The sequence below is a fragment of the Denticeps clupeoides genome, unplaced genomic scaffold, assembly GCF_900700375.1.
Source record: "Denticeps clupeoides unplaced genomic scaffold, fDenClu1.1, whole genome shotgun sequence".
NCBI classification, from domain to species: Eukaryota; Metazoa; Chordata; class Actinopteri; order Clupeiformes; family Denticipitidae; genus Denticeps; species Denticeps clupeoides.
This window is the reverse complement of record NW_021629971.1, coordinates 889,058-916,657: the sequence shown is the minus strand read 5'-3', so window position 1 is coordinate 916,657 and position 27,600 is coordinate 889,058. Positions and strand designations below refer to the sequence as shown.

Genomic DNA, 27,600 nt, shown 5'->3' with positions numbered 1-27,600 from the left:
TTTTTCAATAGACGGGGTCTCCTCTTTCTCCCTCAAAATTAGTGCTGACCAGCTGGCTGGCGCACCTCAGGGACATGTCCCAGGACCGCCTACAGAACTGCTGAAATGGGTGGGCCAGGGGGACATAAAATCAGGCAAGTGATCAACATTATTAGCGTTAACTGCTGGTTTTATAATCCATCAACCTGCTGAATAGCAACGTAAAAGAATTTCACAGATACAGAGGACAGTATGAATCTTTGCTGAAGTTAAAGGACGCAAGATTAGATCATTTAATAAACAGCAAGGTTTTTTTTTAAACATTTAGACATTAGATAAGCAGCCATTCTGAAAACAGACTCCACAGGGAGTTGAACCCCGCCCTGATCCTGAAGGTCAAGAGTGCCACCACTGGAGCCTTTTTATTTGGCTTTTTTTTTGCTTCTACTGTTAATTATTAAACTGTTTAAGGAACTACAGGTTAAATTGGTGCCAATTTGTGTCCAATTCATCTCCAATTGGCCTAGTTGTTTTGTGGGGGAAACCGGAGAACCCGGAGAAAACCCACGCTGACACGGGGAGATACATGCAAATTTGCAAATCTCCACACAGAAGGGACCGAAACTCAGATCTTCTTGCTGTGAGACAAGGTGCTAACCACAATGTCACCGTGCCGCCCGTCACTAAGTACTTACCTTCATACTTACCTTCATGCTTACCTGTACTAGTGATCACTATTGGTGCTGCTGTGCTACTAATAGTGGTACTAGTAAGGTGGAGGGAGGAGGGACATCTCGAAATCCATGTCCCAGATGACAGGAATGTTGTTCAGCTCCTCCACAAAGTCCTCCAGACTGGCTTCCTGTTGGGGTCCCTGTGGACTGTCTGCTGCTGGGTCGCTGGTCATCATTTCTACCTCCATCTGGTCCTGAAGAATCCAGCGGTCCTCGATGCTCTCAAACTCCATGGATGATGTGCTAGTGGAGGGCTGATGAGCGCTGGTGACGGAGGTGACAGGGACCACACCGGGCAGAGGGGAGGCAGGACCATCCTGGACCTGCGGCCTGCTCCATGGAAGCAAGATGCCCATCTCCACAGCCAGGTCCCAGATTCCAGGAACAGAACTCAGCTCGTCCACAACGTCTTCTGGAAGAACAACCTCCTGAGTGTCTTCCTGCTGGGGTGGCTGTGGAGTAGCCTGCAGCTGCTGCATACAGGGAATGCTCCACAGCAGAGCTGGAGGGGAGTTAGTGTCCCTCACACATGCCCACGGTATACCTGAGAAACACACTGACATGAATACATTGAGATTTTTGGTGATAATTTACTGACTTTGATACCTTACAATGGACCATATATGTTTACTGGATACACAAATACAGGATTTACAGTGAGCTGCAACTGTTGTTTGTTTTTCTTATTGATCCTGAGTTATGAATTATGAGGAAATCAGTAGAATAGTCAAGAGAAAACACAGTATTATGTGGAGTCTTACCAGTGTGATGTTATGTAATGTCTTACCAGTGTGAAGCATGTGAGCTGGTATTTTTGGCAGGATCTTGCGCGGTGGCCTCCTGGCGACTGGTGGTTCCTTGGCCTTCCGAGGGCGGCCCATCCTTCACCTGGAAAAATATCTCTTTATAACTAAGTTATGCTAAGCTAAATTATGCTAAGCTAATCTCTCAACCAGAAGCTAAAATGAAGAAACTACTGACTAAATTAAGTTAATTTAAGTCTAAACAGTAACACTAATTAATAACAATGCTAAAAAAGTATAAGAAGTTAGCCTTTAAAAAGGCTTTTGGGGTAAAAAATTCTATTCGTTGTCTAAAGAAAGCAGGAGTAATGAAATAACAACTGGCTCATTCGGTGTTGCCTAGCAACTGTATGTTGTAAACATACCTTCACATGTAACAGCACTGAGCAGCCAATCAGGAGCCACATATTAAAGCAGAAATATTTTATTTATTCACATTTGCACAATTACACATCAGAACTGAAAATGTATATCTTTTTTGCAAACAAATGTTCAACATTTGGGGCAGTGGTGGCCTAGCGGTTAAAGAAGAGGCCCTGTAATTAGAAGGTTGCCGGTTTGAATCCCGATCCGCCAAGGTGCCACTGAGGTGCCACTGAGCAAAGCACCGTCCCCAAACACTGCTCCCCGGGCGCCTGTCATGGCTGCCCACTGCTCACTCAGGGTGATGGGTTAAATGCAGAGGACAAGTTTCACTGTGTGCACCGTGTGCTGTGCTGCTGTGTATCACATGTGACAATCACTTCACTTTATTTTACATGTTTATTTTACATGTTCAAATAAATGAAATAAACCTTTAGTCACTCAATGTTATTTCGTTTATTTAGTTTTACTGTGATCTAAAACTATTAGAGGTTTCATAGATTCATGGATTGAAATATCTATTTTAAAATATCTACTCAAAAGAGGGAAAGTACAACTTTAAGCATTCTTAAATGCAATGACTTCTTATGTCCACTAGGTGTCTCACTCCACTGTGGTCCCACTGAACAAAGCACCGTCCTCACACACTGCTCCATACACTGTCATCGTGTGCTGTGCTGCGTTTCACAATGACCTTCACTTTCAAACACTCATATGGTAGTATGGTCTTAAAACGGTCTTAAGTATTCAGATAACTCTGCACGTGCCAAGCAGGCACCACCCTGTGGTGATACACCTCTGTGCATCATTTTGCTTGAGTACCTGTCCGAGTTACAATTTGATTGCTACTTGTAATACACTTTTTAATTTGTATAGATGTTTTGTGGACACCCTGTATAAATGTACCAGAGAACTTGCATGTTTTGTCAAAAAAAAAAAAAACTTCACAACAATTCAGATTATTATGAATTTTGCTCCCCACTAATGATGTATGACATTGAGAATATGGAGGATGTTCTGAGAGATAGTCCTTTTTGATGATCTGAAGACAAGATAAAGTCCTACACAGGGCTCCTTAATTTCTGCTGGCACTGGATATAGCCTGAACTTGATGCCTCTACATACAGTCCTGGGTCAGATATGGGAGTTGATAGGTGGTCACGTGAAATATGTTTTCTGAAAAAATTTCAGACCATATGCAGGTTAGGTGAACATTTATAAGTATAAGGTAATTTAATATCAAGTGAAACATTAGAGCAGAAAATCTCCAAATCTCCTCTCATTACTTAAACTATTTCATCTAAAAGATTAAAAGAAATTACCAGACATTGGTATTATGAGATGCTTTACAAGTGTGTGTGTGTGTGTGTGTGTGTGTGCCAACGTGTTTATGTGTTTGTCCGGGTGTGTGTGAGTGTGTTTGTGTGTGTACACAGCTCTTTACAGCGCAGCTTGTTCTGTGTAGAGCAGGATGATTTGAAAAGGGTCGGCCAAGTGAATGAGACCAGCATGCCTTGCGGGTTTGTATGTAAAGGGAATTTGCTTTTAGTGTGTGTGTGTGTGTGTGTGTGTGTGTGTGTGTGTGTGTGTTGGAAGCGGGACATCGTGGGATAGATGTGCAGCAGCAGGGGGTAAAAGTTGTCTGTTGGCTCCATCTACGGACCTCAAGACAACTGAAGCGTCTCCTGTCTTATCATCCTGACGCCACAATAAAACTATAAAGTAACATACAGAACTTACATGTCACTGAATGCAACTACATTGAAGTTGAAGTTGAGCTTTATTCTCATTTCAGCTATATACATGTTAAGACAGTACATAGTGAAAGGAAATAACGTTTCTCCGGAACCTGGTGCTTCATGTAACATTTGAATGATTAAGTTACATACTGACATTGGTTGATTATTGAAATTCTGTAATTAGGGGGATAAAGAATTAGGGGATCACCGCTGTAAACGCTGAAGAGTTTAAAACGCCAGTGAGTTTTAACATCAACTCAGCATCATCCTGTTCCTATGTCAAGTGGAGGATTACTTTACTTTAATTTACTTTATTTTGCAGACGCTTTTATCCAAAGCGACTTACAGGAGGAAGACACCAGCAATTCTCGTTCGATTTCTATTGAGGTTACAAAAACTAAGAGCCCTGATAAGGCCTAACTTGTCAACTTGTCTTGGATTACAGCAGGAGGGAGGAGGTCCATCATGTAGTTCTGCTAGACCTGAGGGTTTTCACTGGGAGACAGCAGAGACCCCAGCAGCAGCATCTCATCCATGTTACAGTGACCAACTCAGCTACGTCCAGGACCTCACGATCCTCTCTACGGATCTTCTCCATATACAGTGCTTTAAGGAAGAGTGGCCCGACAAAAGCCTCTCCTCGGAGCAAGACACATGAAATCCTGCATGGAGTTTGCTAGAAAAAAAACAAACACCTGACGGAATAACTTTATATTAGTTCATGTGATGCAGTATGAAATTTTATTATAGCGCTTCACATATTCGTATGACATGCATGCTCAGGTAAAAGTAACTAACATTTAAAGGGAATGTGAGCATTTTTTTCTGTTGATGCAACCTGTACGGATATTTTATGTCTTACATGCCTCGCACCATATATTGGGCCTCATTAATCTCCACTCTTTATCCTGGGCCAACAGCAACAAAAGAGGAAAGGGAATGGACCTGGACCTGGTCTTCATTCGTCCCTCTCCACCTACCGTCCTTTCTTCCACTCCACTTCACATCTCTGACCACCACATTCTGTCCTTCACCCTCACTTTACCTATCGGATCCAAGACTGACCACCATTAATTACTCATTCTACATAACCTTCACTCGGTCTCACCTTCCTGCACTCTTTCACATCTTTCATATCTCTGACTCGTTCTGCTCCTTACCCCTGAAAACCGCCACTAACATTCTCCTCACTTTTCCTTTCTATGGATCATCTCTGCCCTCTTTCTTCCACACCCAAAAGAACTTCTCCCCCTGCTCTCTGGCTATCTGAGACGTTGCACAGCAGTCGAAGGGAACTAAGAGCAGCGGAGAGGAAAAATAAGAAATCACAGCTAGCGTCACAGCATCTCTAGCATCCAAACATATTTGTAATTCATCATTTGTCTTCTGCAGTATGAGATCTCACCCAATCAGTCAGTTCATCAATCTTCCTTTATAACGTTCAATAACTTTCCATGCATGCAAGTTTGTTTCTTAAATTTCTCTCTCAGTGCAAATGGAACTTTCCTGCAGGCATGCACTACTGGCTGCCCACTGCTCACCAAGGGTGATGGTTAAAAGCAGAGGACACATTTTGTTGTGTCACCATGTGCTGTGCTGTGGTTTCACATTGACAATCACTTCACAAAAAAAAAATTGTCAACCTGAAATTGAACAAATAAATGTTAATTGGCTGAAGAAAAACATGAGCCATAGCTGATATGGATAGACCACAATGCAAAGAGGATGTGAGGCATGTGGGATGGTGACCTAGATGTTTAGTTTATCCCTAGATTGTCCAGCATATCTGCGACACTCAGGATGTTGCTGGAACAGAAAAATGAGCAGCAAGAGAGTCGTTTCCAGATGATGAAGAAGAGAGCGGCAGTTCAAACAGTCTGATCTGGAATTTGTTCCCTTATGTCATCATTGCAGTTGCTCTCTGAAAATGAGCACAAATGTATTTGTTTAGTTACTTCATGCAAAAGGCTGTAAAAACAGTGATTTTAGAATAATGAAGAGAATTAAAACTGTCTGCACCAGACATTGTAATTGGTGAATGGTGTGAGGATGTCATTTCCACTAATGTCCACTCAACTTCTATAGGTCGCTCCCCTCCTCGTCCCGCCTCTCTCCTCCTCATTAGCATTTGAAAGCTACAGACATTCAAACAGAAATCTCATTTTTGGACTGGATCAAAGTGGTTGTAATTATGCACAAAGGGACTTCAGATACAGTATTAGGGGACACTAACACTGATATAAAAGCAAAAAAATGAAATAATCACCTCAAGAATCACTCAGCATTTTCAGAAAGTAGGTGATTTTTACACAAGACTTGAAGAATATCGGGGAGTGGGTGGGTGTGTCGGGGAGTGGGCGGGTGTAAACGTACCTCTTCCTGATCCACCATCTGCTGCTGTAGTTTCTCCACAAGCTGAGACTCATCATCCTACAGAGAAACAGGAAATGAATATATGTGGTTATCACAATTTTATCAAGGAAAAACTTATTTATTTAAAAATTATTTTATATCAAAACTACGTAAACAAAACACACATTTAAAGCACGCACATAAACAAATATTACCAAAAAACTCTGCTTGACCATGTCTGACGATTAATAAATTCCAAATAAATCGGCAGCCCGATACACAGCGTAAAAATCGCACACCTGCCGCACGCCTAAAAAGGGCAAAGACATTACCTGTGACGTCCCGTGGCAGAGTATGGGTGTGTTCTGTTTGTGTGTCTCTCTCTCTCTCTCTCTCTCTCTCTCTCTCTTGCTGTCTCTCTCTCTCTCCGTAATGTTGCAGGTGGCTCCATGATTGGACTCCTCCCACTTCCTGCCATGATTGGTGGGCTGTAATAGGGAAGAGGACTCAAAATGGCGTCTGCTTTGGGACAAGAGGAGGATGTGGTGTGAGGAGAGAATGTTGTTGTTGGTGATGCGAAGAGAGTGTTGGTGTGAAGCAAGAAGGATTGTGACCAGAAGACAAGAATAACTTAGACTGCCCAGACCTGTTTTGTGTGTGTTTTGTTGTTTCAATGTCCTTGTTTGTAATAAACGGTTAGCCATAAGTGTTGTTGCTGCTCCTATGTCCCATTTGTTATGTCCCTGACCCTAGACCAGGGACGTAACATACCGTAACACAGCCTTCATGCCCGCACGTATGGTGTGTGGTGAATGGTGTTATTTCCACAAATGCTCCCACAATTCTACAGGCTCAGACGATTAAAACAAACTATTCAAATCGATCAATGCGATCGTGAGATATGCCTGCGCGTATTGTACAGAATTACAGGCAAAACAGTCCACAACACAAGACAGGCGCCGCTGTTTCTGTAGATTCAGAAAGAAGACCAAACTATGATGGCGCAGCAAAGAAGCAAGTTTTTTACGACTGAGGAAGTGCTGGACATTCTGGTGCAACACAGCAGTCCAGCTATTTGTACTGTTCAATCTTCATCTGATGAAGAGGATCTCCTGTGTGCAGAAGAGGTTGAGGTATTTTCGGATCCCTTCTTCTGAAAGGTATGTACTCTCTGTTGTATAATTTATTTTACGATATTTTTCATATTTTTTCAGTTATATATTTTTTATGTTTTCTCCCTCTAATTGTGTGATGTTCTTTGTTTATTTGCTGAGTACAGCATTGTTTATTTCAAATTAGTTATATAATCGAAATTGCTGGCTAATAAATGAATACATTTTACTTCATATTTTTTCTACCCCCACCTCTCTGCCAAGCGGCGATGAGATACTGCAAGACGAGGTGATCAAAGGGTGAAAACACTGCAGAAAGTGCCAGGAGCCACACGTCAAAAAAAAAAACTGCTTCAAGCAATGCCATGATACACAATAATGTGGATACAGTTAATTTATCCCAGCGATTATTGGAATTTAACATAGTTATTTTATATTTTATATCGTTTTAGTATTACTTTTATTATTTTTCAAATTTCAAATCAATACATTTTGTTCTTGTTTAGCCAGTTTTTTTTGTAAGTTGTTCTTTTGATTGGAAAATATAAACATAAAAATGGGGGAATATACATATGATGTGATATTTTCAAAACTGTCCCAAAACATCTGTAATTAGTTGGAATGAATAACTACAGTCACAAGTAAGTTAAAAAAATTGTTTCCTCTGTTTAATTTTGGATATGTCTATTAAAAAGGGCTCCAGAGCTCATCAATCTGCAACATTTCTGTCTTCCAGTTGTATTTTATACAGGAGCCTGAGTCCTTCAATATAGCAAATTGTCAGTGATACTTTAAGGTGGGTACTGTATCTGTATATGGTTTTTTGTACTTAACGGCGTATCTTGCTCAATCCAACAGGGCTAGCAGGGACGGGTCCTCCTGCTGTGCTCTTCTTGGGGTCAGAAGCGCCGTTTATCTTCCTCCCTCAGGTTAATCCGCATGCTGGGGACAACAGGTTCCCTATAATAAGTGCGTTCAAATGGACAGGGCAGAGCAGTCTAGCTGCATCGCCTTTGAGTTCCCACCAGCAACAAGGAGCGTGCGTTCCCATGCGCCAGATTTTACAAAAACATTGAAATGGACGATTAATGTCATCCAGAATAAAAAAACTGCATCTTTAAGGTTACTCCATTTAAACAGCAGTCCATCTTCACTGACCCCACTGCTGCCACCGCACCCCGAGTTTCCTCACTTTGCTCCACATAGCGGAAGAGAGGAGGGAAAGAGTGCAGCCTGAACTGAGGACTTTGCTGCATGACATACCGCTGATCTGCACGGGGACAGACAAGAGTGGAGGAACTGATTGGGTGAGTCCAAGATTCGGACCAGTGCACCTCTTTCCTGGTCTGGGGATGTTGGGTGGCGTACTGACCTCTCGCTGCTTCCTGTATTCTTTCTCTGGCGCGGATGTCTCTCTCCTGGCTGATGACCTGTTCCAGGCAAGAAGAAACACAGGACATCAACATTAATGTATTGTACCAAATTTAAATTGTATTACACTGTAATAAAGTAAACATTAGCAGGCAAATTCTCAACAGTTTGTAAGCGCTTCCATGATGCCTGCAGAGCATCAGGAGTTGGTCTATAGTCTACCGTATACGGTCTACCATGTTGTCCCTTCACAGCATTGTCTTCTAATATCATGGGAAACGTCTCTGGGTTCTGCACTTGAGGTTGCATCTGCATATTTTGGATCCTTTGAGCAGTGAAACAGTTGGTAAAGTTAGTTATCTAATTGTACATTGCTGTTAAAAAGTAATAAAACATAACCTTCAATTTTTAAGATGGACAAGTAGTGCATGTTTAAATAGTGTTGGTGGACAAAGTGGACAATGAACCTTTTTGCAACAGACATTGCAAGTATTAAGCTCTAGTAAGGATCATGTCTTCAGTATTGATATGTGCATATATATGAATAACCAGAATTTAAATAATTAATACATTAAAAATATATTTATATCTGACAACTGAAAATCAATGATCTAATTTCTTTGTATACATAAATCTATTTCTTCACTAAGACTCTTATTTGCTGACTTGTCCTCATCTTTCAACACCCTGCACCCCCACATCCTGGCTAATAAACTTTCCTCCAACTTTCATCTGGACAACGAGACAATCCTGTGGATATTGGACTTTCTGACCAACAGATCACAGAGAGTACTGCTTAACAAAACTCTCTCTGACCTCTGTTATACCGCCATCTGTTATACCGCCACCTGGTCGGCACTCTCCTCTGCTCCTCATCTTATATACAGATGACTGCAGGCACAGACACCCGGTGAAGGACGCCAAGGACACAGTCCTCCAGACTGTCAGGCCCCTCACACAACCATGGTCTGCTTCTGCAGGAGTTTGTGGACTGGTGTGACACTTCTGCATGAGTTTCTGGACTGGTGTGACACCTCATGTCTGGAACTGGACATCAGTAAAACCAAGGAGATGGTGGTGATCTTCACCACCAAGCAGGGGGACCTGGCTGCAGCAGTTACCTCCATCCACAGGAAGCCAGTAGAGCTAGTTGAGGATTATAAATACTTGGGCATCATTTTCGATCCCCTGCTGAAGTTCTCCTCCAACACAGAGGAGATTCTCAGAAAGTGTCACCAGGCAGCTCATATCCTTTGTAGTCAGGAAAGAAATTTTACGGACTTTTTACTACTCCTTCCTAGAGAGTGTCGTATCATTCTCAATCATCTGCTGAATCCATTCCACCAGCACGCAGCACACAAACCGGCAAAAGAACGCTGTCAGGCTCCCCTTCAAACGCAGACTCCGATGTTGCTGACTGGAAAACACAGAGGAGGAAAATCACCTTGGTTCCCAAAGCTGTCCTTCTTTTGATCTCCTGACATCCCTCCAAATCAACCATTATCACCTCACACACTTCTTAAAGGTATGCCCCTTAATGCTTCTGTTATGTACAGTTATTTATCATTGTTCATAGCGCAACATACAGAACATTTCTATTGTGTGTCACCCCAGGATCTTTAACCTTCTTTATTCGAGGGCAATAACGTTACTGTATAACTAATCTGAACCACCAGCAGTAATAATGCTGACAGAACAGCTTTGCCCTACATTACTAATATTAACTACTGCTACAAACAGTCTTCCCCAGACCTTCAAAACCCTACACCACTAATAAGAGATCATAATAATGTAGCAAAAAAGCCATTTCAAATACCAAACCTGACCTGAAGTGATGGCTGCAGGCAAAATGAAAAACATAATATCTCCGTTTTTACAGCAAACTTTGATTTTCATAATTGGTTATAAATAGGCAAATATGAGTCATGCATCACATGCAATCAGCATTTCATCAGAATTTTCGTGGTTGGTTTACTAATAATGCTAGCTAATAGCTAATGCAAAGTGAATGCTAACCTGCTTTAAGCAAAACAATAATGCTCAAAGCCTTAAACCAATTTCTCAAAGTAAAGCCTGTACATTAAATACATTTTAAATAATCTTACTTTTGTACTAAGCGCAGTGAAAAATCCATTCACGGATCTTGCCACAGAGACATTTATTTTTTAAACTCCCACCTGCCCCATCACTTTCGTTAGACCCGCCTCCTCTACGATTTGATTGGTTCTCTCTCTGAATCAATCAATATTCGTTCTGCCCTCGGAAATTTGTGAGTAAACTCCCACAAGAGAGAAATACAGGCGCTACTGCTTTTCACGTGTGAAATATGTATATATAACTATGATGTATGATGACGATCCCCAGCTTGAATATTGCTATTATATTAATAATATTATATTAATAATATTGAATATTATTAAAAATATATACATTTATATTTAGTGACATTATACACTCACCGGCCATTTTATTAGGTACACCTTAACAGTACCACATTAGACCATTTTGCCTTCTGCAGTACACTCACTGTCATGATCAGAAAACCAGTTTAATATGGACGGTTTTAAGCACAACTATTGAAATGTAAGTTCAATGGGCAATTGCCAATGCAATATTCAATTAGTGCATGTAAACTGATGTAATCTTTAGATCATTTCAAGGTTTTTTAATAAAAAATATAATAACAATTCACTCAATTGCATTCCGTTTTGCCATGGGTTTTCTACATATTTATTCAAAAGGAAATTCATTTTGCAAATGGCAATTCAATGTCCAAAGTGCTGATGCAATCCTTTTGTCATGATCCGGACAGGCAGGGGTTACTCCGAATCCGCAGTCCGGACCGGAGTTTCATGTTATTCTCGTGTAATGTTCCCTGATCGTGTTCACCTGGTGTCTATTTATATAATTGTATAAAGCATATAAAGCTATCCTGTTTGTGTCTGTTCGCAGTCGGGTCATTGTGCGTGTTTATGTTCCCTTGTCTCGTGTGTGGTCTATATTAAACCCGTCGCGTGAAATCGTGCGAATGTGTCCTCCTTCATTGCCATGTCCAGCCCCACCCGTGACACCTTTATTAACAAATGACTAAATTGCAAATCTTTTGCTTTAGCAGAGTACATGGAAAACAACAAAAGTGGTCGATCAGTTTACACTTTTTACACTGATAATGTCAGCTCTATTCAGCTATTTTTGTACATGCTGTATATTTTTTCAGCTGGAAGAATTAATCAAATATTGCTGCTACCACTAAGTATTAGTATTGTTTAGTTTAGGGTATTGCTGGGTTTTCTTAGCATTGCTTCAGACTCATCTCAACAGGTTCCAAGAAGAACGGAACTTCGATTACCTGAGATGCGAAAATAACCAGTCACCATACCAGGTGAATTCAGTTAACCTGAAACATCCTAAAAGAAGAGAACCGCATTCTTTTCTCCACATACTTTTGCCACACGCAAATATATATTTTTCATTAAGGTGTGTTTGGGTGTGTTTGTGGGACCCTACCCAGAGGTCCTTGTGACTTTAGAATGATTGTGCTAATGTAATCTAATGTGATCTATCATATGTGCTAGATGTGTTTACCATGAAACATCTCTGTGATGATGCAGAATCGAGATGCAGAATTTTGTTTTAGGTTGATGAGCTTTATGGTGCAATGGCCCAGACTTGGCAGATGTGGCCAGAATTGAAGTCCCTGATGTCCAGTTAACCCGGCAGCTTACGCCAGAGGAGCTTGCAAGACTGCCCAATCATGATGTTTCTATGAGTGAAGCACAGGAAGTTTACAACTCAACAGTAGAACAACTGGAGTACCTATTCCCAGACTAACATTCCTTTAGGCTGCCTGAAGTACAAATAGGATGTCAGGAATTCAGTAATGCAAATTGTCTAATACAGTCAACTCTAATACAGCACAAAAACACACAAAATCTTTTGAAACTCAATTTATGAATGACTTAAGACTGAAAGTACATAACAATGAATATACTGAATCTAAAACAGAAGTAAAAGCATAAAACAGTTGTAAACGCTAATTACAACGTATAATTCTGACAAAGGTCTCAACCAAAAATATCATAAATCTTAACTGCATGTCAAGAACAGTGAGGGGAACAGCATTGTTACCAAATCAGGCCGTTCCGTTAACATCCTTAGGACCCCAGTGTCTTTCAACCCAGTTCATATCTGTGCCACCTGCCTTTCACATCTAGTAGAAACAAGATGGCACCAGACATGTTTGCTTGACACAATTGTTTCAAAGGAGTGAATGTTGCCACCATATTAAATAAACAGAAATAAATCTACTGACGTCTAAGTAAACATCAGTAGACCTTGTAAATGATTGAGTGAGATCTCTACCGCCATCTAGTGGAGATAAGAAATCGTTGCAATTAGGAATGCTTGAAATTGTGCTTTTCCTCTCACGAACATTAAAAGTATATATTTTAAAATATATTCTTCAAGAATGAACCTCTATGCATCCTCTAGCAGTATTATTAAACAGTAAAATAAAATAAAATAATTAAACTAAATAAAATTCAGTTGCTATATGTTGCTAAATTTTATTTATTTGGACAGTAAATGTAAATAATTTGGCTATTCAAAAATATATCAAACATGTATTTTGACCAGAAAGAGATTTTCAGTTCTAATATGCAAAGGTGCAAATATGAATAGAGAAAATGTTTCTGCTTAAATATGTGGCTCCTGATTGGCTTCTCAGTGCTGTTCCATGTGAACATATGTTTACAACATACAGTCGCTAGGCAACACTGAAGGAGCAAGTTGTATTTTTATTACTCCTGCTTTCTTCAGACAAAAAATTCTACTTTTCACACCAAAAGCCTTTTTAAAGGCTAACTTCTTTTATTGTTTTAGCACTGTTATTAGTTAGTGTTTCTGTTTAGACTTGATAACTCTTAATTTATTTTGTAGTTTCTTAATTTTAGCTTATGGTTGAGAGATTAGCTTAGCATAATTTAGCGTAGCAAAACTTAGCTTAGTATAACTTAGGTTAGCATCATTTATTACCTGCTCACTTTTGTTTTTTAGGACACATAGAGAGATTTTTCCAGGTGAAGGATGGGCCGCCCTCGGAAAAAGACCAAGGAGCCACCAGTCACCAGAAGGCCACCTCGCAGGATCCTGCCAAAAATACCAACTCACATTCTTCACACTGGTAAGACATTAAGAAACTCCACATAATACTGTGTTTTCTCTTCGGTATTCTACTGATTTCCTCATAATTCATAACTCAAGATCAATAAGAAAAACAAACAACAGGTGCAGCTCACTGTAAATCCAGTATTTGTGTATGCAGTAAACATATATGGTCCATTGTAAGGTATCAAAGTCAGTAAATTATAACCAAATATCTCAATGTATTCATGTCACTGCACTTCTCAGGTATACCGTGGGCATGTGTGAGGGACACTAACTCCCCTCCAGCTCTGCTGTGGAGCATTCCCTGTATGCAGCAGCTGCCGGCTACTCCACAGCCACCCCAGCAGGAAGACACTCAGGAGGTTGTTTTTCCGGTAGATGTGATGGACAAGCTGAGCTTTGTTCCTGGAATCTGGGACCTGGCTGTGGAGATAGGCTTCCTGCCTCCATGGAGCAGGCCGCAGGTACAGGATGGTCCTGCCACACCTCTGCCCAGTGTCACCAGTGCTCACCAGCCCTCCACCAGCACATCATCCATGGAGTTTGAGAGCAACGAGGACCGCTGGATTCTTCAGGACCAGATGGAGCAGGAAATGATGACCAGCGACCCAGCAGCAGACAGTCCACAGGGACCCCAACAAGAAGCCAGTCTGGAGGATTTTTTGGAGGAGCTGAACAACATTCCTGTCATCTGGGACATGGATTTCGAGATGTGCCTCCTCCCTCCACCTTACTAGTACCACTATTAGTAGCACTAGCAGCACCAATAGTGATCACTAGTACAGGTAAGCATGAAGGTAAGTATGAAGGTAAGTATTTAGTGACGGGCGGCACGGTGACATTGTGGTTAGCACCTTGTCTCACAGCAAGGAGATCTGAGTTTCGGTCCCTTCTGTGTGGAGATTTGCAAATTTGCATGTATCTCCCCGTGTCAGCGTGGGTTTTCTCCGGGTTCTCCGGTTTCCCCCACAAAACAACTAGGCCAATTGGAGATGAATTGGACATGAATTGGCACTAATGTTACCTGTAGTTCATTAAACAGTTTAATAATTAACAGTAGCAGAAAAAAATTAAAGCCAAAAAAAAGGCTCCGGTGGTGGCACACCTGACCTTCAGGATCAGGGCGGGGTTCAACTCCCTGTGGAGTCTGTTTTCAGAATGGCTGCTTATCTAGTGTCTAAATGTTTAATACATGTTTAATCACTTACTGCTTATATGCATTACATGAGGCTATTCCCTAATCTAGCGTGATTTACCTTCACCCCCAGCAGGTGACTGCTTTATAAAACCAGCTGTTAATGCTAATAATATTGATCACTTGCCTGATTTTATGTTCCTCTGGCCCACCCATTTCAGCGGTTCTGTAGACGGTCCTGGAAAATTGTGGTGAGAAGACACGTCCCTGAGGAGCCGCGGTACTCACAGTCAGTGAGTGAAACCTGGAGCCAGCTGGTCAGCACAGGTTTTGAGGGAGGAAGAGGAGACATCGGCTAGACCCGATGCGTTACTGCTCTCCTGTTTGTGGAAGAAATGACATCTAAATAAGAAAAAATAAAATGTTCAAATCTTTAAGTGTGTGTTATCTTTCACCATGTGGAAAACCAAAGGTTAGATGATGAACAAAAATGAACATAATTGTATTTAAATTAAAGTAGTGAAAACCGGCAGATGAAAATATTACTGGCCCAGTACACAAAGGGCTTAATGTATTTGGCCTTAAACCGTCGCATAGATCAGTTATAGCAGGTAAAGAAGCAAATCTCAAACCGCCATATATTTCGTGGCATGTGACGTGTGGCATTTGGTGACTATGTCACATCTAGGTCCAGCTGTATTACAGCGTCCACCTTCATCCTCTGTCCACCACAGTGGATGGTGAAGGATAGAGAAAAGAGAAGAGTGAGTTAGTGATGAGTTAGTCAATGTTAAAGTCAATATGGAATACTAACAATACTTTACCCTGAGCTGCTCCAGGGGGGACTGTCCCTGTCACTACTGACTGTAAAGTACTCTGGATAAGGCCGTCTGATAAACGTTGGAACCTGTTCGGTGTTCCAGGTTAAGTGCATTCTTACGATGAAGAGGCATACAATGATGCTTGGGATATACTAAACCAAAGATACGGTCAACCATTCATGATACAAAAGGCATTTAGAGAGAAGCTAGCGAATTGGCCAAAGGTGCAGTCCAGAGACGCTGATGGATTAAGGAACCTTGCAGATTTCATAAATGCATGCAAGCTTGCTATGCCTCACGTAAAGGGATTACAAATACTAAACGTATGCCAAGAAAATCTAAGATTGTTGCACAAACTACTGGACTGCAAGATGGAATAGACAGGTATCAAAAACTTTAATGGAGGGTGGTGAGTTTCCAAGTTTCTGTGATTTTGCTTCCTTCCTAGAAGCGGAAGCAACCCAGTCACATCCATTCATGCACTTCGCCGCACTGAAACAAATTGATAAAAGGACTACAAGGGTAATCAGAGGGAATAAAGCAGGTGTATTTAACACAAATGCAACTGTACAACGTGTCAAACCGACAATAACAAAGACACCTAACAGTTCCCCATGCATGTTGTGCCAGGACGCACATAAGCTTCACAAATGCCCAGACTTCTTAAAGATGTCTCTAGAAAATAGAAAGAAATATGTGAGAGAAATATGTGTTATGGACTGCAGACGCCGCCTCACTTGCGAAACCTGCACAAAGAGACATCCTGTGTGTCTTCATGATGAAAACTACAGTAACAGTTTGCAAAGACAAACACGTGTGAGTACGGAGAATGCAAATCACCTGAAACTGCAACAGCCATGTCACTTAATGTTGCCAGATCAGAACAGACCGTCAGCACCTCAATGATAGTCCCAGTATGGCTGTCAACCACCACAAATTCCACTCAAGGAAAAATTGGTCTATTCATTATTAGACACTCAGAGCAATGCTGTCTTTGTGGATCAGGATGTAACGCATGAGCTGCAGGCAGATGTTTGTCCAGTAAAGCTGAAATTGACTAACATGCTGGGTAAAAATGCTGTCATAAGTAGTGGAAGGGTGTCTGATCTCTTGGTGAGAGTTTATAACTCAGCCACAGTCATAAAGCTCCCCACGGCATACTCCAAGGATTGCTTACCTGCTAACAGGGAACACATACCCACATGTGAAACAGCCAAACAGTAATTTACTGCCTATTGTAGATGAGAACCCTCCACTCCTCATCCTTATAGGTTATACCTGTCCCAGAGCTCTTGCACCTAAACAAGTAATCTTAGGAAAAGATGGTGAGCCCTATGCTATTCGCACAGACTTAGGATGGAGCATAGTAGGCAACTCAGCACTGTACAATGAAACGGATATAGACAGCAGCCTCTGCCACAGAGTCACAGTTAAAGAAATCCCTCACTCCACTCCAACAGATGCAATACTTGCTCTGGAAAGAGATTTCAAAGAGACGGACAGGAACGAATAGACTGTATCACAGGAGGATTTAACATTCCTCCAAAAGCTTGAGCAAGGCATAACACAGATGGAAAAGGGACATTTGGAGATGCCATTGCCATTTAGAGAAAAGCCACTAACTTGCTGAAAAAAGACCAAACCAGTTCAAACGCAAACTCATGAAAGACGAAAAATACAAGGAGGATTACATGAAATACATGAATGACATCATCGAAAGAGGTGATGCAGAAGAGACTGATGATATCGGACTCCCTGGCAAGACATGGTACATACCACACCACACCATCTATCATCCTATCATCCTGACAGGTTACGTGTGGTCTTCGACTGCTCCGCCAAACACAAAGGTACCTGTCTTAATGAACATTTACTGATTGGCCCCAACATGATCAACAGTCTTACGGGTGTTCTTGTGCACTACAGACAGCACCACGTCACCCATTCCAAACCAAAATGTCCACATGGCCAATGTCCACTAGCCAATAATGTTTGACAAGAAGGGAAGGTGCAGGGTTCCTGGATACACAGGAAAACCCAAAGTTGTGTGCAAAAAAACTGGCAGGTACGTGAAAGTGTTCAGTAGCAGGCAGCGGCACGCACCAGAACCCGGTGGAAAAGAGTAGCAAGCATCTGGTTACCATGGTGATGTGCAGGCTGAGGTGTGCGCTGCAGCGAGGAGCCGGGCAGGAGATGAGGTAAGGAGATGAGTTGTGGGGGTATTAGGTGCCACAGCTACAAATAGAAAAAGAGGCATAAGGTTTTTTTTTCATTTAACTTTCCAGAGGCATTCATCCTCCATTCATATTTAATATTACTAAAGCATTAAAATAACACAAAAGAATGTGGATGTCTTATTTCAGTATTAGGTGCCTTTTTTGTTAAGTACATAACTCCACATGTGTTCATTCATAGTTTTGATGCCTTCAGTGAGAATCTACCAATGTAAATGGTCATGAAGAAAACATATTGAATGAGAAGGTGTCCAAACGTTTGGCCTGTAATGTATGTGAAGTTATTACTGGAACGTCTGGATTTCTACATTCTCAACTTTAAATGTTAATCACAAAACATTTGTGGGTTTTTTTTTTAATAGCAGATTACAGTAACCCTGAGTAAATCCTAGATTCTCATAAATCCAATATGTTGAACTCATAAGTGTCAGGACATCTGGACAGTGTCAGGAGAGAATATGGCATAGACGTCACTGCTGCATCGGTCTACTCTGGGATATGTGTGATACAAACACAAGTTCAAGTTTAATGTTTAGGTGTGCCTTTTTATTAAGGTTTAAATGCATTATGTCTGTATAAGATGGAAGGACACTTGAAAAGAAAAAAAAGGAAGTAAAAACTGGGTGTCACAGGCAAATTTAATCTAGGTATGTGACTGGGATACATGTACCAATGAATGCTGCTGACAGGGTGGCCTTGATAGTGGGCAAGCAGCTGTCGTGGCCTCACAAAGAACATGGACCATGCGGTTCTTCAGGAGGTTCTTGGCCAGAATGCTTCCTTTCAGGATGTCCACCCGCTTTCTGTGAAACCTGTCTTTGCTGGTGAGATGAGGTCACCTGATGCAGAAATGGCCACCTCTCCAGGCTTCTGGCACTGGGAGCGTTGGTGAGAGAGGTAAAGAAGAACCCAAAGATGCAGTCAGGAGATGGAAGAAAGTTGTAGAAAGTCAAGTCGGGACTTTATGGCAGAGTGGCCTGACAGAAACTTCTACATTTTGGCCTTAAATCTAAGAGGTATGTGTGGAGAAAACCAGGCACTGTCCAATCCAGTCCCAACAGTGAAGCATGGTGGTGGCAGCATCATGCAGTGGGGCGGTTTTGCATCTGCAGGGGAGGACGACTGGTTGCAATCAAGGGAAAGAGAAATGCAGCCAAGTACAGGGATATCCTGGACAAAAACCTTCTCCAGAGTGCTCAGAAACGCAGAATCACCTGTCCAATACAGTCCCAACAGTGAAGCATGGTGGTAGCAGCATTCTAACAAGACAATGACCCTGAGCACACAGCTAAAATTACGAAAGGGTGGCTTCACAACAACTCTGTGCCTGTTGAATGATCCAGCCAGAGCCCTGACTTAAACCCAATTGAGAATCTCTGGAGAGACTTAAAATTAGCTGTCCACCAGAGTTTACATCCAACCTGCCAGAACTGGAGAGGATCTGCAAGAAGGAATGGCAGAGGATCCCCAAATCCAGGTTTGAAAACCTTGTTTTGTTCTTTCCCAAAAAGACTCATGGCTGTATTAGATCAAAAAGACGCTTCTACTAAATACTGAATACTTAGGACCATGTGATATTTCAGTTTTTCATTGTTTATAAATCTGCAAAAATATCAGTATTTTTCTGTCAATATTCGGTGCTGTATGTACATTAATGAGGAAAAAATGTATTTAAATCATTTTAGCAAATGACTGCAATATAACAAAGAGTGAAAAATTTAAGATGGTCTGAATACTTTCCGTACCCACTGTGTATGAATGGTTCTGGCCCATGCGTGTCTCACTCTACACTCCCTCTGCAGTTCTCTGTAGCCCGGACACAACTCCTTGCCACCTTGGTCATCTTTTCCCACTCGCTCATCAACCTCGGTCTTATCCTGAAGTGACAGATACACAGAGCGTACGAACCATCAGCTTGGTTAAAATTTGAAGTGAAAGTGAAGTGATCGTTGAGCACAAATTCATTACATTACATTACATTAACATCATTTATCAGTCACCCTTGTCCAGAGCAACTTACAATCAGTATTTACAGGGACAGTAACCCTGGAGATAACTCAGGGTTAAGCGTCTTGCTCAGGGACACAATGGTAGCAAGAGGGGTTTGAACCTGTGTCTTCTGGTTCATAGGTGAGTGTGTTACCCACTGCTTTTAACCATCACCCTTAGTGAGCAGTGGGCAGCCATGACAGGCACCCGGGGAGCAGTGTGTGGGGATGGTGCTTTGCTCAGTGGCACCTCAGTGGCAGCTTCGTGGATCGGGATTTGAACCGACAACCTTCTGAATACGGGGCCGCTTCCTTAAAGTTACAGACACGGAAACGGCACATCCTGGGGAAATCTCATTGTGGGACTGGGTCAAAGTAGTTATTCTGCACCAAGGCTCAATTTCAGATAGAGACTTCAGATTCAGTATTAGGGGACCAACAAGACCGCTGCTGAGCGTGTTATGGAGTAGATGCATTAGTGTGGAGCTCCGCCGAGCGTGATTTAAATTGTATAATTTTAGGCATTTTTCATTGGTGAACCGTCGGTTTTGCTTTGGTCAGAAAGGAATCTACACACATATAACCCGGAAAAATGGCTGGTAAATCGACCAGAGGAAAGCAAACTACTCTTCAGACTACGAGGCCTGCGGCGCCACCTCTGACCTCGGGCTCGCCTGTTCAGGGCCGCGTAGAAGATTCTGGAACAGGCGCAGCCGCATTAGCAATTAACGTCGAGTCTTTTAAAGCTGAACTTCTGTCCGCGCTGCGAGTGGATCTGGTCGATGCCTTAAAAACCGAGGTCCGGGCGGTGTTGGAGAGTGAGCTGGCTTCTATTAAATCGGACATAAGAGCGGTCCGGTCCGAGCTGAAGGAATACAGGGAGACTGTTACTACGGAGCTGTCTGGACTCAGCGTTAAAGTGAACAACGTGGAAGAAAGCCTCTCGACATGCACTGACGATATTACACATCTGCAGAAAGAAGTAGGTCGCCTTACAACACTGACTGAAATGTTGCAGAATAAGTGCGACGACGCGGAGGAACAACGTCAGAATAATAGGAGTTCCTGAGGCTCAGATCTGCTCCACAACTTTCGTCTCGTCACTACTTCAGCAGGCTTTTGAGTTGAAAGAAGCGCCACTGCTGGACAGGGCGCACCGATCTTTTCTTCCGGGGCCCAGGCAGGGGAATCCACCCCGCGTCATCGTGGCCCGCTTCCACTACTACCAGGACTGTGAAAATATCCTGCGTCTTGCCAAAGAGAAGCATCGTATAAAGATAAACGACATGTCCATCTCGGTCTTCCCAGACTTCACGGCTAAAGTAGTTGAGGCTCGGGCTGCATTTAATGACATCAGAAGGCAGCTCCGCGGGATGGAGGGGGTGAAGTTCGGCATCCTGTATCCTGCTCGACTCAGAATCACCCATCTGAATACAGAGAAAACTTTTTCCTCTCCAGAGGAGGCCCGAGCCTTCATCTCTCGACGTTTTGAGGGACATCCAGGTGGTGAATGACTTTTCTTTTTGCCTGTTTTGAATAAGTAATTCAGCTGATCCTGTAAGGTATTTATCTTTTACATATAGGAAGTACAGTATTCCCTATTTAGGTATTTTCTATAAAACTGGTCTGATTCATGATTGACAAAATTCTGGTTAAAATATCACAGTTTCAGTACATGTTCAATTTCAGTTGATTTATTGGTGTGCTCAGTTATTACTGTTTACTGACTCTTTATTGTTATTGATGACGTTACCATAATTGGCATAATTTTTTTTTATTTTGCTGTTACTGCTCGGCGGTGCTTATTAGAGCGTGCTAGTTCACCCTGAGCACTGTTGTGCTATGTTTATTGCTCACTAGGAGTGTTGATGCGGTCCCCTTTTTTTTAATCATAATTTTTTTATTTATTTACTTTCTTTTTCTCCCTCCCCTTCTCCTTCTCAGTGTGTGGGACTGCTTAGGCTATCTACGATATGGCTGGTTTTAACAGGTCAGGGCCGGGCTCACTGCGTTTTGTAAGCTGGAATATTAAAGGGTGGCACCACCCTATAAAACGTTGCAGGATTTTTTCCCATCTGAAAGCCCTGGCCCCTGAGATTATATTTCTACAGGAGACTCATCTTCGAGTTAATGAACACTCAAAATTAAAGAGAGGCTGGGTAGATCACATCTTCCACTCTGATAAGAAAGGGGGTTCCGTTTGTAAATGAGTCTGTAATATCAGATACCAAAGGCAAGTTTGTCATAGTTATAGGGAAGCTATGTGGACTTAATGTAGTTTTATCAAATGTCTACGGCCCCAACTGGGATGACCCACAGTTCTTTTGCACCTTTTTTGCTAAGCTCCCACACCTAGACACATATCACTTAATTCTGGGGGGGGACTTCAACCTGGTCCTGCAGCCAAATCTAGACAGATCGAATCCCACACTGTCCAAGATTGTGTCCAAGCCTGCATCAGCTGTTTTGTCATTTATGGAATCCTACAAATTGGTTGACCCCCGGAGGTATACTAACCCCACCTCCCAGCAATATTCATTTTTCTCACCTGTCCATCATTCATACTCAAGAATAGACATTTTTTTGATTCATAGTAGGTTTCTCTCTTGCGTCACAAATAGTCAATACCACCCTATCGTGATCTCGGATCACTCCCCTGTGCAACTCGATATGTGCTTTCCTAGCAACATCGCAACTCGTCGAATGTGGCGCCTCGACCCATTACTGCTTTCTCATAAATCATTTCGAGACCATATTTCGAAGCAAATTGACCTTTTTCTTGATGTTAATCTCACGCCTGGTATGTCCTTAGGGAGGCTCTTAGAGCATTTCTTAGGGGACAAATCATTTCATATACAGCCCATGTGAGGAAAATGCATAATCGGCAGCAAATGGACCTGTCCAAAAAAATTCTGGAAATAGACAAAAAAATGTGCTGGTGTGGTGGAAATTCTGCCGTCTGGGGAGCTGCAATAAAGGAAGTCAACTGAATTGATTATCCAAGTTTATTTTACCGCGCACGGGGGGACCCACAAGAGAACATCCCCCCCGCTTGATTACAGTTCACAAGCATTTATACATCTGGGGTGTACAAGGTCGAAAAGCAAGCTCGCACCACTTTGGACAGTGGCGCCCATCAACGTCACAGAACCTTTCTTTTATCAGTTTATGTCTAGTTTTTGCGTCAGACTTTTGCATCAACAAGGTCAGACCTAAGATACACAGTTGTCTTCTGACTGTTCCATGACCAAAGGTGAAACACGTGGAGAGTCTGGCCTACTAAATTTCGTCGAGTGTCTGGGCCTACTAAATTTTCCTTCCACACTCCACACTTTTCTAGGGGTCTAATAACATATCAACAGCAATGTGGTTCTGGAAGGCCATAAGTGAGGTGGCTTTAAATTGTCCATGTACAGCCTCAAATCCATCTCTAGTGAAGTTTGATAAGCGCTGCACCTTGTAATGAATGTAATTGATTCTGTCAACATTTTTGTTAGGAGTTATTCAAAATAAAAATTTATTCAAAGCCTGCAGCTATTTGATTAACTAATATGTATTCGTCGGGCACACCTCTGGGAATACTTATGGTATCAATGTAAGTTGTATCAGGGGAATCAAAAGAAAACAATGATCTCCTAGCTAAACGGGAGTGAAAAAGAGACTGGAACTTCCGATGCGGTTACGGGCAAAATAGTCACAGGTAGGATAAGAGTAGAAGGAGTGCAGACACCCGACCAGTTCTCAGGTAAAGTGGAGCACAGTGTTTTACCGCCACCAGATGTCAGAACGATCAACTTTCGGGGAATCAGACAGGTTGTGGATGGATGCACAATATGAAACATTCACAGTACCAACAGTATTACCAGGGGAAGGGTTAACAAAACAAGTAAAATTGTTACGAGCTACTTCAGCATCAAAAACAGGGGGAACATCGGTTTTTGATCCTACAGGAAAAGGGAGATCCCAAAAAGAGCAAAAAGGTCATAAGTTGGATAAGACAGGTAATTCAGTTCGGCTGGAGTGGGGACAATCTTCAACAATGGGCGAGGTCCTAGTGTGACCAGTAGCTTCTGCAAGTAACAACAAGTTATTCCTGTGGCCAAGTTTTTTTTTTTTTTTTTTTCTCAAAACAGACCAAATATCAAATTATTTTTCCCTTTAAAAACCATTTGGTGTAAAAACTTAAGACCGATTTAGAAAACCATCTGCCTAAAAATAATGGAAAAGAACAAGTCTGCATAGATTGTGCAGGCAATTGGTGGTAATCTGGTCAAATGCATGTTGCAAGCTTAGACGATTATCAAGTCAAATCTGTTTCTTATTGCTCAGATCTTTGATGTTTCTTCTTGTTGACTTTACCGGACAATGGTAGAGATGGTAAATCAGTGTTTATTCAGCCCCGCCCTGCTCAGCCTCGGGAGCGGACGTTTTCTCAGCGGATGTTTCGGCTGTCTTGCTCTCTTTGCCATCCTGAGGTTCGGTGGTCTGGGCGGTAGTTGATGTTGCATCTGTAGTGCCGCTGGTGGGGCTCCTGGTTCTCTTTGTCTTCCTCGCCTTCCCTCACCAGTCTGGGACATGGGGGACTCCTTGGTCTTAAGCCTCTGTAGTAGTTCTGCCTCATTGGTTTGCTCTGGTCTGGACCACCCTGGTTGTCACTACCTTCAGTTCCTTCTGTCATTTCCTTTCGTGGTGCGCTAGTATATGGGGGGAGGCTGCCATAGCGTCGGCGGACAAAGTACGGTGGATAGCGCCGCCTGTCAGGGAACAAAGTTCTGCGTTGCTGTTGCTGTGGCTGTGCGTCCCCCTCAGGAACAATTTCCTGGCTCTCTCTCTTCTTCCGCCCCTCGCTCTGGTAGTTATCCTGGTAGTTGCGTGGGGGTCTCCTCCGGCGTGGGTACCGCCTGTAGCGGTTCCGGTCAGCGGTGTATTTGCTGCCCTGGACTGGGACCCCCCCTGGGCCAGTGACATTGGCGGCCTCGGCACCCTTCTCCCCTTCAACGACATCAAACTCCACAGTCTCACCGTCCCCAACACTGCGGAGGTATTTTCTTGGGTTGTTTTTCTTTATGGCAGTCTGGTGTACAAAAACGTCTTCTTTTGTGTCATTCCTGTTGATGAAACCATAGCCGTTGCGAACGTTGAACCACTTCACTGTCCCCAGGACCTTTGTTGGAATGTGTGTGAGTGTGTCTGTGTGGGTGTGCATGACCTTGGTTGGAGCCTCCTTCAGGGCTGCAGCCGCGCCTTCGTTTGGAGCTCCGCCCCGCTTCACCAGTCAGGCTGTTTGGGATTGTTCATGATGGGTGTGTTCTCCTTTGTGTCCACATCTCTCGCCATAGGGAACACCATGTCCTCTGCTCCATCCTCTTTCTTCATTGGGACATTCTCGTAACCAATGTCCGCTTTGGCCACAGTTGAAGCACACGTCCGATTGTTCCTCGCTTCGTGGTCTCCACTGTCCTCTCCATCTTTTGGTGCAATCTCGTGCCCAGTGTCCCCTTTGGTTACATCTGAAGCACACATCCGGTCCGCAATATGAAGTGGAGTTGGCAGCAGCATGCTGCAACAGAGCCAGTTGTGTCCTATGGGTTGAATCTTTGTTTTTATTGTCTTCTTTGATCCTCGCTTCCGCCTGTCTGGCCTGGGCGTGGCGCGCATGGCGCAGAACTTCAGCGAGACGCACTGAAGCATCTGCCCACAAGATGCAGGAAGTCTTTGTTGCCTCACTGAGGGGAGGGAGAAGGCCATCAATGAAGGTATTTTTCAGGAGCGCTTCGTAGGGTGTCATACCTTGTCCAGGGTAATCATGGGGGCAAGCAAGGCCGCTGTGGTCATCAAACACAACTTGGAGTCGAATCAAGAAATCTTCTGCTGACTCCAAAGGCTGCTGAGCACACGTGCTGATTTTAGAAAGGTCACAGGCAGTAGGAAAGTTGCCAGCGATCGCGGTCACAAGTCCTTCAGCCCAACATCTGTAGTCTGCATCTCCCCGCACTGCTCCAATGTCATTTTGATCAGCAGATGCCCAACCAGGGGTGCAGGGCTGATGATGGGTAGTGAAATGTTCACGTAGCTGACCATACTGCGCAGGGGTCATGTGCCTTAGCAGGACTCGGGCCATTTCGGTAGATGTCGGTGTGAATTCTCTGATGAAATCGTTCACGGCTCTGGACAGGGCCGCACCCCCTCGATCTGCATTTGGGAGATGCTTGGAAGAGTTCAGAAGGTCTTCCGTTGTTTATGGTCTGTAAACAAATGTAGGCCCCCCTGTCCCAGCGACCTGAATCATGGGGAGAGTTGCAGTTGAGGGTCCTGATGGTTCAGAAGATGTGGTGGCAGACCGGGTCTTGGGTGGAGAATATGGGGCGGCTGCTCTGGTGGTGGTTTTTTTCTCTGAAGTTGAAGCAGTGACGCCATCATGCTGTGGTGGTTTCTGCTGTTCTTGTAACGGTTTCTCCAGCGGGAGTTGCTGCTGTTCCAGTGGGGGTTGCTGTTGGGGGTAGGGCGGAGGGGTGGAGTCCAAACTCAGGTCGACCCGTGCGCCCTGTAATGACGGATACAACGAGGCAGGTGCAGTATCAGAGATTTTTTTTTTTGGTATCAAGGTTCAGCGTGGTCTCCCCTGTTGTTTTCTTTCCCACAGTCAGCGCAGTCAGAGCGTTCTGGGTGTTTTGCTTGTCTCTTCGGTCGCCCTCTGCTTCCCATATTTTAAAACAGTCTTCCATTATAAGCATTTTCCGAATTACTTTACTTTTACTTGACTGCAGTATTTTTTGCCTGCTACCCTCTAGCCCCTCCTTCAGCTTTTTTAGCTGACTTTGACTAAGAGACCCACCAGCAGGAAAACCGTAATTTTCATGCCAGTCCACCAGATGATTACACACATCATCACCATATTTCTGTTTCATCAGTATCATTAACTTAGTTTCGGGACTAATAGGAGTGTCACTTTTCCCACTTTTATTTCCCATTTTTTACGCACACAGCTTTCTCGAGTTTGCCCGGGGAATTCACAGCCCAACGAAAACAACTGCTCTTGCTAAGAGAGCTCCCAGGGCACCCTCAGGGCTCACAATTCTTCCCGTTTCACGTTTTCCCTTTGTGCTCTTGCCTTATTACTCACACTGATTGAAATATTACTTAATGATTGAATGATTAATTTTTTTTTATCTTGTAAAGAAGGCTCACACTTTTATTTCACACTCGATCTCCAAGATCGTTTTACTCAGAGGACTTTAACCTCTATTAAACAAAATAAAAAGTGACACTCGCTTAGTTGGATCAACTCAGTTGACTACAGAATAAAGCAAATATGCAATTACCCTTATCAGTTTTATTTTGGATTTATTAATCTTCTAAATTCTGCAGTTTTCATTAAATGTTTGAGAGGTGGAATATTTTAGCTCACCGTGTTCGCGTCCCCAGACGACAGAAAAGAGAAAAATCCCGGCGGAATCAGCCAATGACACTGACCGCAGTCCCAGTCACTCCGAAACTCTAAGACAAGGTTTTGGAGATGGATCTTGGTGACCCAGGGTGACCAGCCACTCCGGTCATGTCCTGGCGGATTCACGCGGATCCTGTTCGTGACGCCAATTGTGGTGGAAATTCTGCCGTCTGGGGAGCTGCAATAAAGGAAGTCAACTGAATTGATTATCCAAGTTTATTTTACCGCGCACGGGGGGACCCACAAGAGAACATCCCCCCCGCTTGATTACAGTTCACAAGCATTTATACATCTGGGGTGTACAAGGTCGAAAAGCAAGCTCGCACCACTTTGGACAGTGGCGCCCATCAACGTCA

The 27,600-nt window shown here is 43.0% G+C and overlaps 1 pseudogene; it reads right to left on the bottom strand.

Moving 5' to 3' along the window:
* Positions 1-24,186: 24,186 nt before the first annotated feature.
* On the bottom strand, positions 24,187-25,159 carry LOC114778584 (nuclease-sensitive element-binding protein 1 pseudogene; annotated as a pseudogene).
* Between the last annotated feature and the right edge of the window lie 2,441 nt (positions 25,160-27,600).